The 12,792-nt window shown below is 38.6% G+C and overlaps 1 protein-coding gene across 17 annotated transcripts in view; it reads right to left on the bottom strand.

The window, feature by feature from the left end:
- Window positions 1-12,792, bottom strand: part of KIAA1217 (KIAA1217 ortholog) — a 312,344-nt gene that overhangs the window by 87,915 nt on the left and 211,637 nt on the right. Inside the window, exon 1 of one of the 17 annotated variants that reach the window (XM_090266609.1) lies at window positions 7,833-8,172. The exons of the other annotated variants lie outside the window; for them this stretch is intronic. The gene's annotated coding sequence lies outside the window, so the exon portion shown is untranslated. Of the gene's footprint in view, window positions 1-7,832; window positions 8,173-12,792 lie in introns of those variants that run through there. 17 annotated transcript variants of the gene reach the window in all.

Here is a 12,792-nt window from a genome sequence, read left to right as displayed (position 1 = left end):
GCTCTCCAACTTGAACATATATCAGGATCACCTGGAGGGCTTGCTAACACAGAGAAATGGGCGCCACTTTCAGTGTCTGATTTAGCAGGTCTCAGTGGGGCCCAATAACCTGTATTTCTAATAAGTCCCCAGGTGGTGCTGATGATGGTCCAGGCACCACACTTTGAGAATCACTTCTTTAGGGACTAGAGGGAGGGGGGAAGCTCACATCAAAATCTCCATTCAACTGTGGGCTTGGTTAAATCCTATTTTAGGAAGCTAATCTTATTAAACTTTCGGTGGCAATCATAATGACCCAGAATTTATCTGTAAATATTTGCAACTAAATCTGCTAGGAGAAAATGAACAGAGGGAAAGGAAACTCATATTTTCGGAAACTTCCTGTTTACCAAATGCTTTCCAGAATTCCCCTCATTTAATACCCGGCTCATTCCCACTAGGTAAATGTTAGAAACCCTATTTTATAGACGAAGAAACTGGGGCCCAGAGACCTCAAATGTCTTACTCAAAGTCAAGGGCTAGGGCAGGGACCTATGAAGGGCCAGAATAACCTTGCACTCTAGTGTTAAGAGGTCAGTATAGAGGCTTGGTCTTCCTTGAACACTCTGCAAAGAAAGGCAATAGTTCAGGGATCACTATGACCATCTCAGTCAGGTTCAGCAAAGGGGAAAAAACTGAAAAGAAATAAAAAGAAGAAGAAGAAGAAGAAAATAAACAATGTGCATTAAAAAATAAAATAAAATCAGGTCCAGAAATATCTGAACAGGGTCACCCATATCGAATGCTGTAAGAGGTACCAGAGAAGCAGAGCAGAGCATATTACTGTTATCTACAAATTTGGGAGAAACTGCCTTCCAAGCTACCCATGAACCCCACAAGAATGCTCCATTTCAAAGAAATACCTTTGTGTTATCAGTTCAAATATCAAGTCAGTCAGCCAGCCAGTGGACAAGGCTGGGCTCAGAAATCTGAGCTGGTCAGCAAAACCACTGCTTCTCCTTATTTGGATAAATAACAGCCTCAAAAACAGCCAGTTTGGGAGTCATGCATACCCGGAGGCCTGGCTGGCAAGCTTCTAGCCAGCCCTGCCTTCCCATGCTGTGTCCCTCAGCCAGTCACTGCTTCCCCACAGGTTCCAATACTGCCAGAAGCCTCCTCCTCTGAGACAAGATCTGCTTCCCTGCGTCCTAAGGACAAACTGCCAGGCCTTTGTACATTCCTGAAATGGAGGCACTCGGGAGAAAAAGCAAGATAGCTACTGGTCTGGTGACTCCATGTAAAGAAGTCATGCTCCATATGACAGAACGCCCACATCCAGCAAAGGAGCAGACATGCAGACATGGGCTAGTTGCTCCCCCCAAGCATTGCCCCTGACAGGAAAGAATCTTCTGCCACAGAGGAGGTGGTGCATGTGAGGAAAATGCTTTGCAATCTTTGAAGCACCTTTGGAAGTTCATGATCAGCAGCAACAGCTTTCAACTCACTGCAAAGAGAAACAAGCTTCAGGCTGACTCCAAAGTAGCTCATCTCCCCCCACTACCCAACCCAACCTCTAGTCTTTTTTCTTATTTATATTATCCTTTCTTTTACTTTTCTTCCCCTCTCTGAAAAGCAATATTGGGGCAAAATCTCTCCCAGAGGGGACAGGGAGATATGGGTCAATGAACAGACAAAAGTAGTTAAATAAATAAAATTAAAGCAGGGAGACAATGGCTTGATGCCAATGACCCTCAACTCTCAAGTTCTCCTTCAATGTAGTGAAGTCTACAAATTAGTTTCCAATTTTTTAAATGGGTGTAGTCATCCTCTTCCCTCAGTTCTCCTCTCCAACTTGATGTCCAGGGAAGGCAGGAGGGTGTGGTGGGATGAGTACTGGGTGAATTGGCTTGGTTTCTCCTGCTGAGGACCTCCTGGCTGTGGTCTCCTGGCCGTGACTGCGATCCTGCCATTGAACTTTTCTGAGGCTCTGGTTCAGGTGCTAAGCTTATTCAGGGTTACCTTCTGTACTGACCCTCCTGGGGCTGTGGACATCATGTAAGCTAAATTATTCTTATATCACTTTGTATGCAGAAAAGCATGATCAACATGCTATTATTAAAATCACCAACAAACATTCATGGCCTCACTCAGTGAACTGTGAGAGCAAAACAAAAAGAATGGGCAATATCTACTTTAATATTATATTCACAGGAGGATGAAGAGAATGACACATTCTCTTTTTGAGATGTGAGCTCATGCAAGAATGGAGATCCTGAGGATAGCCCATGTAAGAACTCCATGCTTTATTATATTCCATAGCATCGTCCTTGAGAAAAAAGGCCAATTATATGTCACATTTAGGAAGGTGTTTTTACTCATTTTCATTCCCAAATGAATTGGCAATGTGAACCCAGATCAGGTTAGATAAAGACTTCCCATCCACTTTATACTGGTATGACAAGTACATTCAAATATCAATTACTTATAAAAATTATGAAAAGAGGAATTATCCACATTTCCTCCCTTCCCAGCTTATCACCCAGGAGAACCTCTCTTCAGGAATGAAAGAGAATCTGTGTCATCACTTACCTGTGGACAAATAAAATTTTGATTGGCCCTGTCCAGGTGGCACATTTGGTTGAAGTGTTGTCTAGTATACCAAAAGGTTGCAGGTCTCCCTCCCTCCCTCTCTCTCTCTCTCCCCACTGCCTCCTTCCCTCCCTCCCTTTCTTTCTAGTATCAATAATCATATCCTTAGGTGAGGAAACAAATTAAGAAGTATTAAAAAGTTTTGGTTGGTGAGGAGAAGCCAAACCAATTAGTGAAACACAAGTTTTTGAATGCTCTCAGAATTATAACTATATTAGCCATTCTAATCCTGTCCCATATTTGTATTAAAAACATTGTGTGCTTTAGTTCTTGATAGAAAAACAATTATCTGTGGTATTGCTAAAAAAATAATTTTGGGTTTTTTTGGGGGGTGCTGGATGTATAGTATGGTGATTTAATGTAAATGTAGAAATGTTTTGTTATTGAACATATATGCCAAGATGGCCTTGCACATTTAGTCACTATATCTACTTTAAAATATAAAAATGTTTTGATAGTTTTTATATTGGGATGTACTATGTATATAAGTACAGTCCTGAAGATCAAAATTCTCTACCAGAATTAAAAATATCAGAATACCACATCTGACTCATTGTTATGCTGTAGTCACAAAGCGATACTGAATAGAAACTTATTAGCATTTCACTAAATTTCTTCAGATCATTGTTACAAATAATAAAAATACAGACACATTTTAAAACAACATACTTCAGTCTTAAAATGATCAGATTAACATAATTATAGCCTTAGGTTGCCAATAGTGGCACGTTTCTCATTTTCATGAGAATGCAGAGGTTCTCCCAGATCGCAAGCTAATAGGCTCCTTGGTCTAAATACATACACTACAATTTGCAGCAAATTTCTGAAGCATTAAGACCTGAACCCTGGAGATGTCTAGTGAGTAATTTGCACTGCAGTGGAGCAGATTTTTTTTTGTTGTTGTTGTTGTTTTGTTTTGCAGTGACACAGCTGCTAGGAAATATATTTTTAGATTTGCTTTTAAAGCAAGCAAAAATGACATCCACTTTGTGGATATGCATCTAGAATGTTCCCTCAGTCCCTACAGTAATGGGTCAACCACCTACAGAATGTTCTATTCAGTTGCCTTCCTCCCTGGAAGTGAGTGGAAAAAAAACCCCAAATACCACAACTAGACACTCATCTTAGACGAAGCTCTCAGAGCCTGACTGGGCCACCTCACCCTTAAGAGGTGTGTTTCAGAAAAACACATGTGCTGGAGAGCAAGCCCTGTAGATCAGGTCCCTGCTGTTTCTGAATCACCTCATCATTGACATCGTTATGATTTTTTATTATTGTGTGGATTTTCCTTTGGCAGCTCTTCCTACTATGTCAAGGGCAAATGAAAAGGAATAGGTTCAAAGAGTTAAATGAGACCAAGGGAAAGTATGACCTTTGATTTCACAGGAAAAGAAGGAAATAAAAAGAAAGAAATCAAGTACTTGTGTCAATCAACCGAGAGAAACATATTTTCTGTATTTCAGAAATATGGAGTGTGTTAGTGCTTCCTGAACAATAAGAAGGGTCCCCTAGCTTAAATAACACACTGGGTATTTACACTTTTTATCAGGAGAGGACTTAAATAAATCTGCTCCTCCTTTGTGCCAAAAAACAAGATGCCAGAGGTCTTGAGAACTCTTAACCAAGAACTCAATTTGATGCTGACAGCTAAATGGTTCATTTTTTAACTCTATGATCTTTAATATTTTACTCTGTCTCCTCCATGAACACCCAACTTGGGCTTTGTCATAAGGCCTTGGTTTCTACATTCAATAACAAGATATTGTCACCATTTCTGCCACACTAAATGTACTATTATGCTTTGCTTTAAGTCAGTTTTAAATAGAATTTTTTACTTAGTTGTGATAAAGCAATAATCTTCATTAACTTTCAAGTTCTTGGCACTACTTATCTTTCCAATGCTCATTAAAACATTATTTAATTATTAAAAATTTAAAAGCCTATTTTTCTATGTGCCAATTAAAATCACTGGCTGCAAGTGAAAAACAGTTTTGAACGTACTTTGAATAGTAAAACATTAAAGTTTCAAATAGAGTTATTGTAAGGAGCTATTTGCCTTAGCAAAGAGGTTGACTTTTGAAAATAACACTATATAACCCTTTTAAGCCAGTATTGTTTTACTCAGAGTATCTCATAATTTGAAGCAGCTGCTGTTTTTCAGTTGACTTGATGGCTTATTCTCCTTTAATAAAATATTGAATAATATAAAACTGGTTAGTTCAAATGGGGGACATCTGTAATAGTGTCAACAACATAATTTTTTAAAATAAAAATAAAAAATAAAATCTAAAAATAGACAAAAACAAAAACCAATCCATTTATTTTTGGTCCAGGCCCATGCATTTCTAATTAATGACCTCTGGCCACACAACAGTGTTGTGCTGCTATTTGACCGTAAGTGAAACCTGACTATACTCAATACAACAATGGATGGCCGAGAAGTCAAGTGTATAATGTTTGCCTAAGTCAATCAAGAAAACAAACCTTGAGAGGGTGAGCAGAAAAACAGGGGAGCCCTGGAAATGGACAAAAGGCTGGTGTGAAGGGCCAGTGGGCCTGCACTCCAGACATATTTTTGTCACTTGCTTATTGTGTGGTCTTAACTAAGTCACACCAACCATGCTCGGCCTCTTGAGTCGCAACTGACAGGTGAAAGGGTTGTAAGAGATGATGCATAAGATCTTTCTACCTCTAAAACCCTGACTCCAAATAAGCCAGGCCTGTTTCTTGAGGGACTATCGCAGACACAGGTGAGGTATATTTCTGGTCACAGATCTACAGTAGCCAGCTCTAGTTCTTCAGGAGCAGACAGAGTCACGCCCGTGACTGACACACAAGCAAAGTGATCACCAACCCCAGGGAAAAAGCAGGGCTTACCACCAGGCGATAAGTATCTTAAAAACATTTTTTTCCTCATCAAAAAATGAACATGTGTTTTCACCCAAATGTCCATAAGACTAACACATGCTCACCTGCAGAATTTTAGAATCAGCATGAAGAAAAGAATGGTCATCTGGAAGCCCTCTGCAGGGTAGAATCTTGGACCTGAGGGAGCCTGTGCTGATATCATAGGAAACAAACTCCTCTAGCCCAAGCTGCCCTGATGGGGACCCACAGAGGTGACTAAAACAAAACCCCAGGAAGAAAACAGCACGTGGGTGGCAAGAAGTACAACCTGAAAATACCAGGACATATGATCCCAGTGAAAGGCAATTTCTGCTGACATTTCTGTTTGTAAGAGCCAAGAAAAGGGATGTGGCTTGGGTATCAAAAAGCTGAGGGTGTGGCATAAATCTTTCCTGAACTTTCTAGCAAGGCACAGAGCTCTCAGGAGCTCACCCCAGTAGCGGCCGAAGGAGCAGGAAGGTCCTGTTCCGGTCAACTTTCAATTGTGTTGGCTGTTTAGCTGGACCGAGTCTTATGCAGAAATGGGGCTGGAAGCAAGCTGCTTTGATTCTGAAGCCCAAGTGCAGGGCTGTGATGAGCAGCCGCATCTCCTGTGGATGCTGTTGGCAGTCGTTGCTTTGCATCCCAGGTCACCAGGACGTTATTGCAGCGAAGCGAATGCCTTGGTCTTCAGGAGGGAGTGAGGAAAGCAACAGCCCCCACTTCGGAGATGGCTCAGGGAGCTGTCCTGACTCCAGAACCCTACACCTTCAATGTTCTTTAACATTCTTCCTGTCCGCCTCCTTTTACAAGCCTAAGAGGACAGCAGGCAGGCACACGTGGGCAGTCTCCATTCAAAGACCCCTTCTTACTTCCAAATCAAGCTCACGAAGAAGCTCCCAGCCCTGTCGCATGAGAAGAGTTCCTGAGTGGCATAGCACATGAAGCAGAGATGAAGGCACTAAGGAAGGAACCGTCCTTTCCCCCCGAGGCTTTTTGCTACCCACACTACCTGATGTTCACTGTTCTCATTTCACTCTGAGTAAGCTGTAATCAGGTCCCTGAGTAACAGCCAGTCTGGTACTAGGTTTTGGATGCTACAGATCTAAAAAAATGCAAAGTTGTACAAAATAATTTATCTTGAAGACAAATAAGCATTACTTATTTATTGATAATTATTACTTTCAAGGTTACTTATCTGTATCTGACTCCACACTTGGAGCTCTTAGTTTCTGGTAGGGTTGTGCATTGCAGGATCTTAAAATAATAACTGTAGAGACAGTCAGCCTGGGTCTGAATCACAACTCTGCTACTTACTAGTGTGTGATCTTGTAATTAATCTCTCTCAGCCTTGGTTTCCCAGTCTGAAGATGGGTATGATAGTACCTATGCCATAGGGTTATTGTGATGACTAAATAAAATAGTATATATTATTTAGACCACATTGGAAAACAACTTCTCATGCATATTAACTTATCTATAAATTGAGATAAAGATGTCCACAGAGTTATGGATAAGCAGATCCATGCACATATGTACCTTTAAAAGGAAGCAGATTTACTTAATAGAACACAGTTCTTATTAAACTCTTTTAAAAGAAATAAATGCAAAATATTGTGACTGAACTAGTACAAGAGTAAGACAGAATAGTTATTCTCAAGTAAATGTAATTTCTGCCAAAGACTTTTTTTTCAGACAATCATTAAACCTGATAGAAAAGAAATATATCTGTTATATAAAACTGTAGAAGTTTTTAAATGTTATCATAAAGCTTAAATTGATATTTCTTTTAAAAATGTCAAGATGAAGATAAAAGAGCTATTTTAAAATTTAAAGTGTTTTTCACAAGAAAAGAGCAAGAAATCTTCCCTAGAATGTTGAAGGACAGACACCAATCTCCCCCCACCCCCATTTATACCACACCTTCAAATTTTCTACATTTGTCTCAGAAACTAAATGCAGGTGAACATCTTCATGAAAACACTGAAAATTGTTGAAAAACACACAAATCAATGAGATCTTTACTAACAGTGTTGACAATTTAAATCCTTTTCTAAATTATAAGGTTGAAAAGAAAATAGATCACAAGACTTCTAGACTGAAGACAGCCCAATGAAATTTAAATGGATTTTTAAAACAGAAGAGCGCCAATAACAAAGAAGTGTGCTTCTAAGCAGTTAAAGTAAAAAACCTGAAAATTTAATTCTTCATTGAATCCACTTGAATACAGAAGACCTGTCTCAATTCATGTAAATGTGCCACAGCATGGCAAAAGGAATTCTGAAAATTATATTTTGTTATAAAGGCACAGTTCTTACCTTACATCTCCCACGAACATTCTCTTCTACAGGAAACTTCCTAGACTTGCAGAGACCTTGAAACCACCCATCTCTTGAATGCTTCCAGCTCTGCTTGTCTTTATGGTGACTGAATGCAAGGCTTGGGGTTTTTTTTTTTTTTCCCAGAAGGAAGCTTTTAGTCAAAATATGTGGTTTAAAGGAGCAGTATCCACCCTTGTTAAAACTATTTCACGGACGTTCAGAGGTTTTGTTTCTACTCTATGAAAGTTAAATCTGAGTAGGAAGGCATTTTTCCTGTCCCGGAAATCGGCATAACTAAAACCAATACTGAGCTAACGAGAAATGTTTCTTCCATGTGTTCCGTCTGGCAGAAACTGCAAGCCATATCAAGGAAACACGTGATGTTTATAAATACAATATGGCTCATGTTGTCATAACCTCTCAATGACAAAAAGAAAAAAATAAGTGCAAGGAAAAGCAGGCAGCCACACAGCAGGAAAGATGAGATTTGTATCACTTGGAAGCTGCATATCAGATGTGCATATATTACCCTTTCTTGCTTCTTAAAAATAAAGTATAACTGGAAGCAGTGAGGGAGGAATATCTACCTTGTCTTGGATGGCCACCGTATCAAAATGTGTTTGCCTAGCTACTTATCTCAATAAGAGTAATTCCTTACCATTCTAATAGAAACACTGTTTTGCCTGTCAGAAAGCCACAGCATAAAAGGGAAATAATCACACCATCATGCATAAGTGATGTTAACTCAGGCATATAACAGAACAGAAGCAAGGATATCACAGAGCCTCGAACTGATGTGAAAATGATAAATGCCTGTATCATTATTGATTATTGACTTTCTGATCTTCTATTAGACTGTAAGATTCGTGAGGCCAGTTACCATACTTGGTCACTATTATAGTTGACTGTTGAACAAAGTGGGGGTTAGGGGCTCTGACTCTCAGCACTGCCAAAGATCTGTGTTTAACTTTTGAGTCCCCCAAACTTAACTACTAATAGACAGCTGTTGACTGGAAGCCTTACTGATATTATAGTTGATTAACACATATTACTTGTGTTATATGTATCATATACTATAGTCTTACAATTAAGATAAAGAAAAAAAATGTTAGTAAAAAAGTCCTAAGTTTGATATGGTCTCATTCATTTATTTTTGCTTTCACTGCCCTGCCTTTGAGGTCAAATTCAAAAACTCCTCTCTAAGATCAAGGTCTACAAATTTAGTACCTTTGTTTTCTTCTATGTAGTTTATTGTTTCAAATCTCATACTTACGTCTGATCCACTTTAAGTTAATTTTTGTATATGATGACAAACAATTCCTTTGCCTGTAGCTTTCCAATTTTCCCAACACCACTTATTGAAGCGGCTCTTTAGCGGCTCTTTTCTCCATTGAATGTTTTTGCTCCTTTGTACAATGGAATACTACTCAGCCATGAAAAAAGATGAAATACTGCCATTTGTGACAACATGACTGGATCTTGAGAATATCATGTTAACAAAATAAGTCAGATAGAAAATGCCAAGAACAATATTATTTCACTCATATGTGGGATATAAAACTAAAACCAACAAATGAACAAACCAGATGAACAAAGGGAAAGGAGTGTGTGGGGAAGGTAGCAAAAGGTAAAGGAGGTCAAATATATGGTGATGGAAAGAGATTTGACTTTGGGTGATAAATACACATGCAATATACAGATGATGTTATTATACAGCTGTGCACTTGAAACCTATATAATGTTATTAATCTATGCTGCCCAAATAAATTTAATTAAAAATTTTAAAAAAGTAATCAAGAAGAGAAAATACATTTATAGTACTGCACTATAAATGAAAAAATTCTGCATATAAATGGACCCACACAGTTCAAAACCATGTTGTTCAAGGGTAAACTGTACATCTTCAGAATCTTTCACAAAAGCCTGAACCAATGAAGTGTTTCAATGCACAGTGATTGGGTGAGTGAATAAGAAAGGGGTCAGATTAAGTGTTCTAAAATAATCACTCCTACTTTATAAGTTTGGCGGTATTTAAAATACTGACTACCAATTCAATCTAGAAGCAAGATTTGTCCTACCAAGTTCTAAATACAGTGAAACAAGATCTGTCCTTTTTAATTTGCTATCTGGAGATTTGTTTCCTTTCTACTATAGGAGAACTTAACTCCTGGAAATAAAATGCAGATATGTGTGCATTTCTGACAATCACTTAATTTAATCTGACAAATCTGTTTTTCTCATCTTGAACTTTAGGGCTATTCACTGCTATGAAATTATATTGATAGGAAATTTTCTTATGCTAGACAGGCATTCTTATTTCTCATTTTGGTCAGGAACTATTCCTGGGATAAACTAGGGAATATGTTATAAACCTCAGACATTTCCATTTATAAATTATTGTACTGATCTTGGTAGAGAAGGCATTAACTGGAAATTTGTGATAGGAAAAGTGCTGAAGTGGGCCCCCTTTTCATCCAGACACTTAGTGAGAATTTTCTGAAGGCAGGACATGGTCCAAGGGAAACACAGGGACTTTCCCGGCAAAGCTTAGAGTTTAGAAAAGAACTTAAGACATGTACATCAACAACTACAAGGCAGGCGGGAAAAGATGAGTGCACTATGAGGGGTAGACACTTGAAGTTCTGTGGAAGTCAGAGAAGAAACAGTGATGACTGAGGCTTGGGGAGAAGTAGAGTAAGGGGAGGCTGGATGATGACAGTGGCTTTTGAGTTAGGTCTTCAAAAATGGGTGGTTCATAGACACTGATGATGAAGACAGTAGTGTGGAGAAGGACAGTAGTGACCACTGGCATAATTAAAAAGGCCAGTTCTGGAGTTGACCTGCCTGGCTCTGAAACCAGCTCTACTCTGACAAGCTGTGTGACTTTGGTCAAGTTCCCTAACCTCCCTGGTTCTCAACTTGCACATCTGAAACAGAGGGCTAAAAAGAGTTCCTCTCACAACGGGTTGTTTTAAAAATCAAATGAGCAAAATGTTTAGTCTGCAAATTGCTGGGCACAGTACCTGGTCCAGAATTAAGTATATCAGGAAAGTTAGTTGTCAATACCACTGTTATTATGTGAGTGAAGGCAATACCGTGGTGATTGGGTCAAGGAGGACCTTGAATGAATGTTTTCTGAAAATTCCATTTCTATGGGATTCTTTTCTCTTCTATTTCTATAGGATTATTTCATTCATGCCTGCCCTCCCCACATCCCAAACCCTTCTCAACCAGAACACTGCCCTGTAGGAGAAAAAAGAGCTATATTACACTGCAAAATGGGTGCATGCTTCTTCTTTCCCTTTTCTTTGATTTTCTTTCTCCCTTTTCTTTGTGAGACATCTTTTTAACCTTGTCAGAAGAGAACAGAATGAAACAAAGTAAAAAAGATGCCATGATAGAATTAAGAAGTGAAACAAATATTTTAAAAGGATACTTTATGTGTTTTAAAATCTTATTAGGAACATCATTTCAAAACTTGCAAAACTTACATGGAAATATCAAGAAAAAAAAAGACTGTGGGCTGAATCCAAAGTCAGAAAGAACAGGGTTCTAATCCAACATCTGATGTTTACCATTTGTAGGGACCTGGGAGAGACATCATTGCCTCAGCTGTATCATCTGTAAAATGGAGTCAGAATACTCATTGGTAGGGTTGTTGACTAATTTAAATAATATGTAGAGTATTTAACACATTGCCTGCCATACAGACACAAAAAAGTCTACTATAATCTTAAATCCAGCAAAACAATGGTATAGAATGAATATTGCTTATATTTTGACTGATTCCACAAACACTTAATAGAGTTCATAGAAATTATTACAATTATGCCAAAAAAAGTCAAAGTGGAACATATGACAAAAAGAACATGAGAGGAGGAAAATTAAAAAGAGAGGCCAGGAACAAAGCCAACACACAAAATACACACTGCGAAATGCCTGCGCGCTTGCTGTGGGTGGGCCCCAAATTTAATTCTAAGCTTTGGAGTAGCAACACAAAGAGGGAAAATGATCACTTACAAGATTCAGAGTGTCCATATGACAAAAATAAACCAGGAGAAGCACAACTATTTCTGGTGATGAGAACAGAGAGATATTTTTACAGTGGGTTCTCATTAATGACGGAAAATGAATAATATAGCATTTATAGCACTATCAATACAGTACTCCATGCACTGTGTTTAATGAGTGTTTACACTCACCATGTGTAAGACACTGCAACTGGCTTTTGGAAGGATGCAGAGATGAACAAGAGAATGTGTGTGCTTTTGGAGAACTGACAGTCTTAGGGGTGAGATGAACATGCATTTAAATGATTAAACACCAAGAGAACATGCAAAGTGCCTCCCAAAAAGAAAGGTTATTTCTGACAGAGCATTACGGAAAGCTGCGTGGAGCAGGCAGCCTTTGATTTGGCCTCTAAAAGCACGTGCTTATTTTTCTACATTTTATTATGGAAATTTTCAACCATAACAATGTAGAGAAAGTAACATAACAGATTACCATCACCCAGCTTTGACATTTTACCAATTTTGTTTCATATATTTTTACTTTTTTGGTTTCCTTGCTGGAGTATTTTAAGGCAAATCCTATTAATTGTGCCATATGACCTGTTAATACTTTAGCATGCCTCATTTTAAAAAATACAACCACCAAGCCATCATCATACTCAACAAAACTGCCAGTTAACCCTTAATATCATCTGAATCCCAACACATGTTCAAATTTCCCAAACACTTGCAAACATCTCTTTTACAGTTGGTTTGTATGCAGGTGGAGTTTGGTTGTTGCAATACAGAAGAGACCAAAAACATAATAGTGCCCCCTCCCACCCTTCATTCATGCCAGCAATTTGTTGATGGAATTGGGCAATTGTCCTGGAGTATGTTAGATGGGTGGGACTGTGAAAGGCAGATATGTGAGGTGGGGGAATACATTATGTACTTGGAGTAAGAAC

The sequence above is a fragment of the Furipterus horrens genome, unplaced genomic scaffold (assembly GCF_987537825.1).
Source record: "Furipterus horrens unplaced genomic scaffold, mFurHor1.1.pri manual_scaffold_2, whole genome shotgun sequence".
In the NCBI taxonomy this organism is placed as follows: Eukaryota; Metazoa; Chordata; class Mammalia; order Chiroptera; family Furipteridae; genus Furipterus; species Furipterus horrens.
This window is presented reverse-complemented; position numbering and strand designations above follow the sequence as displayed.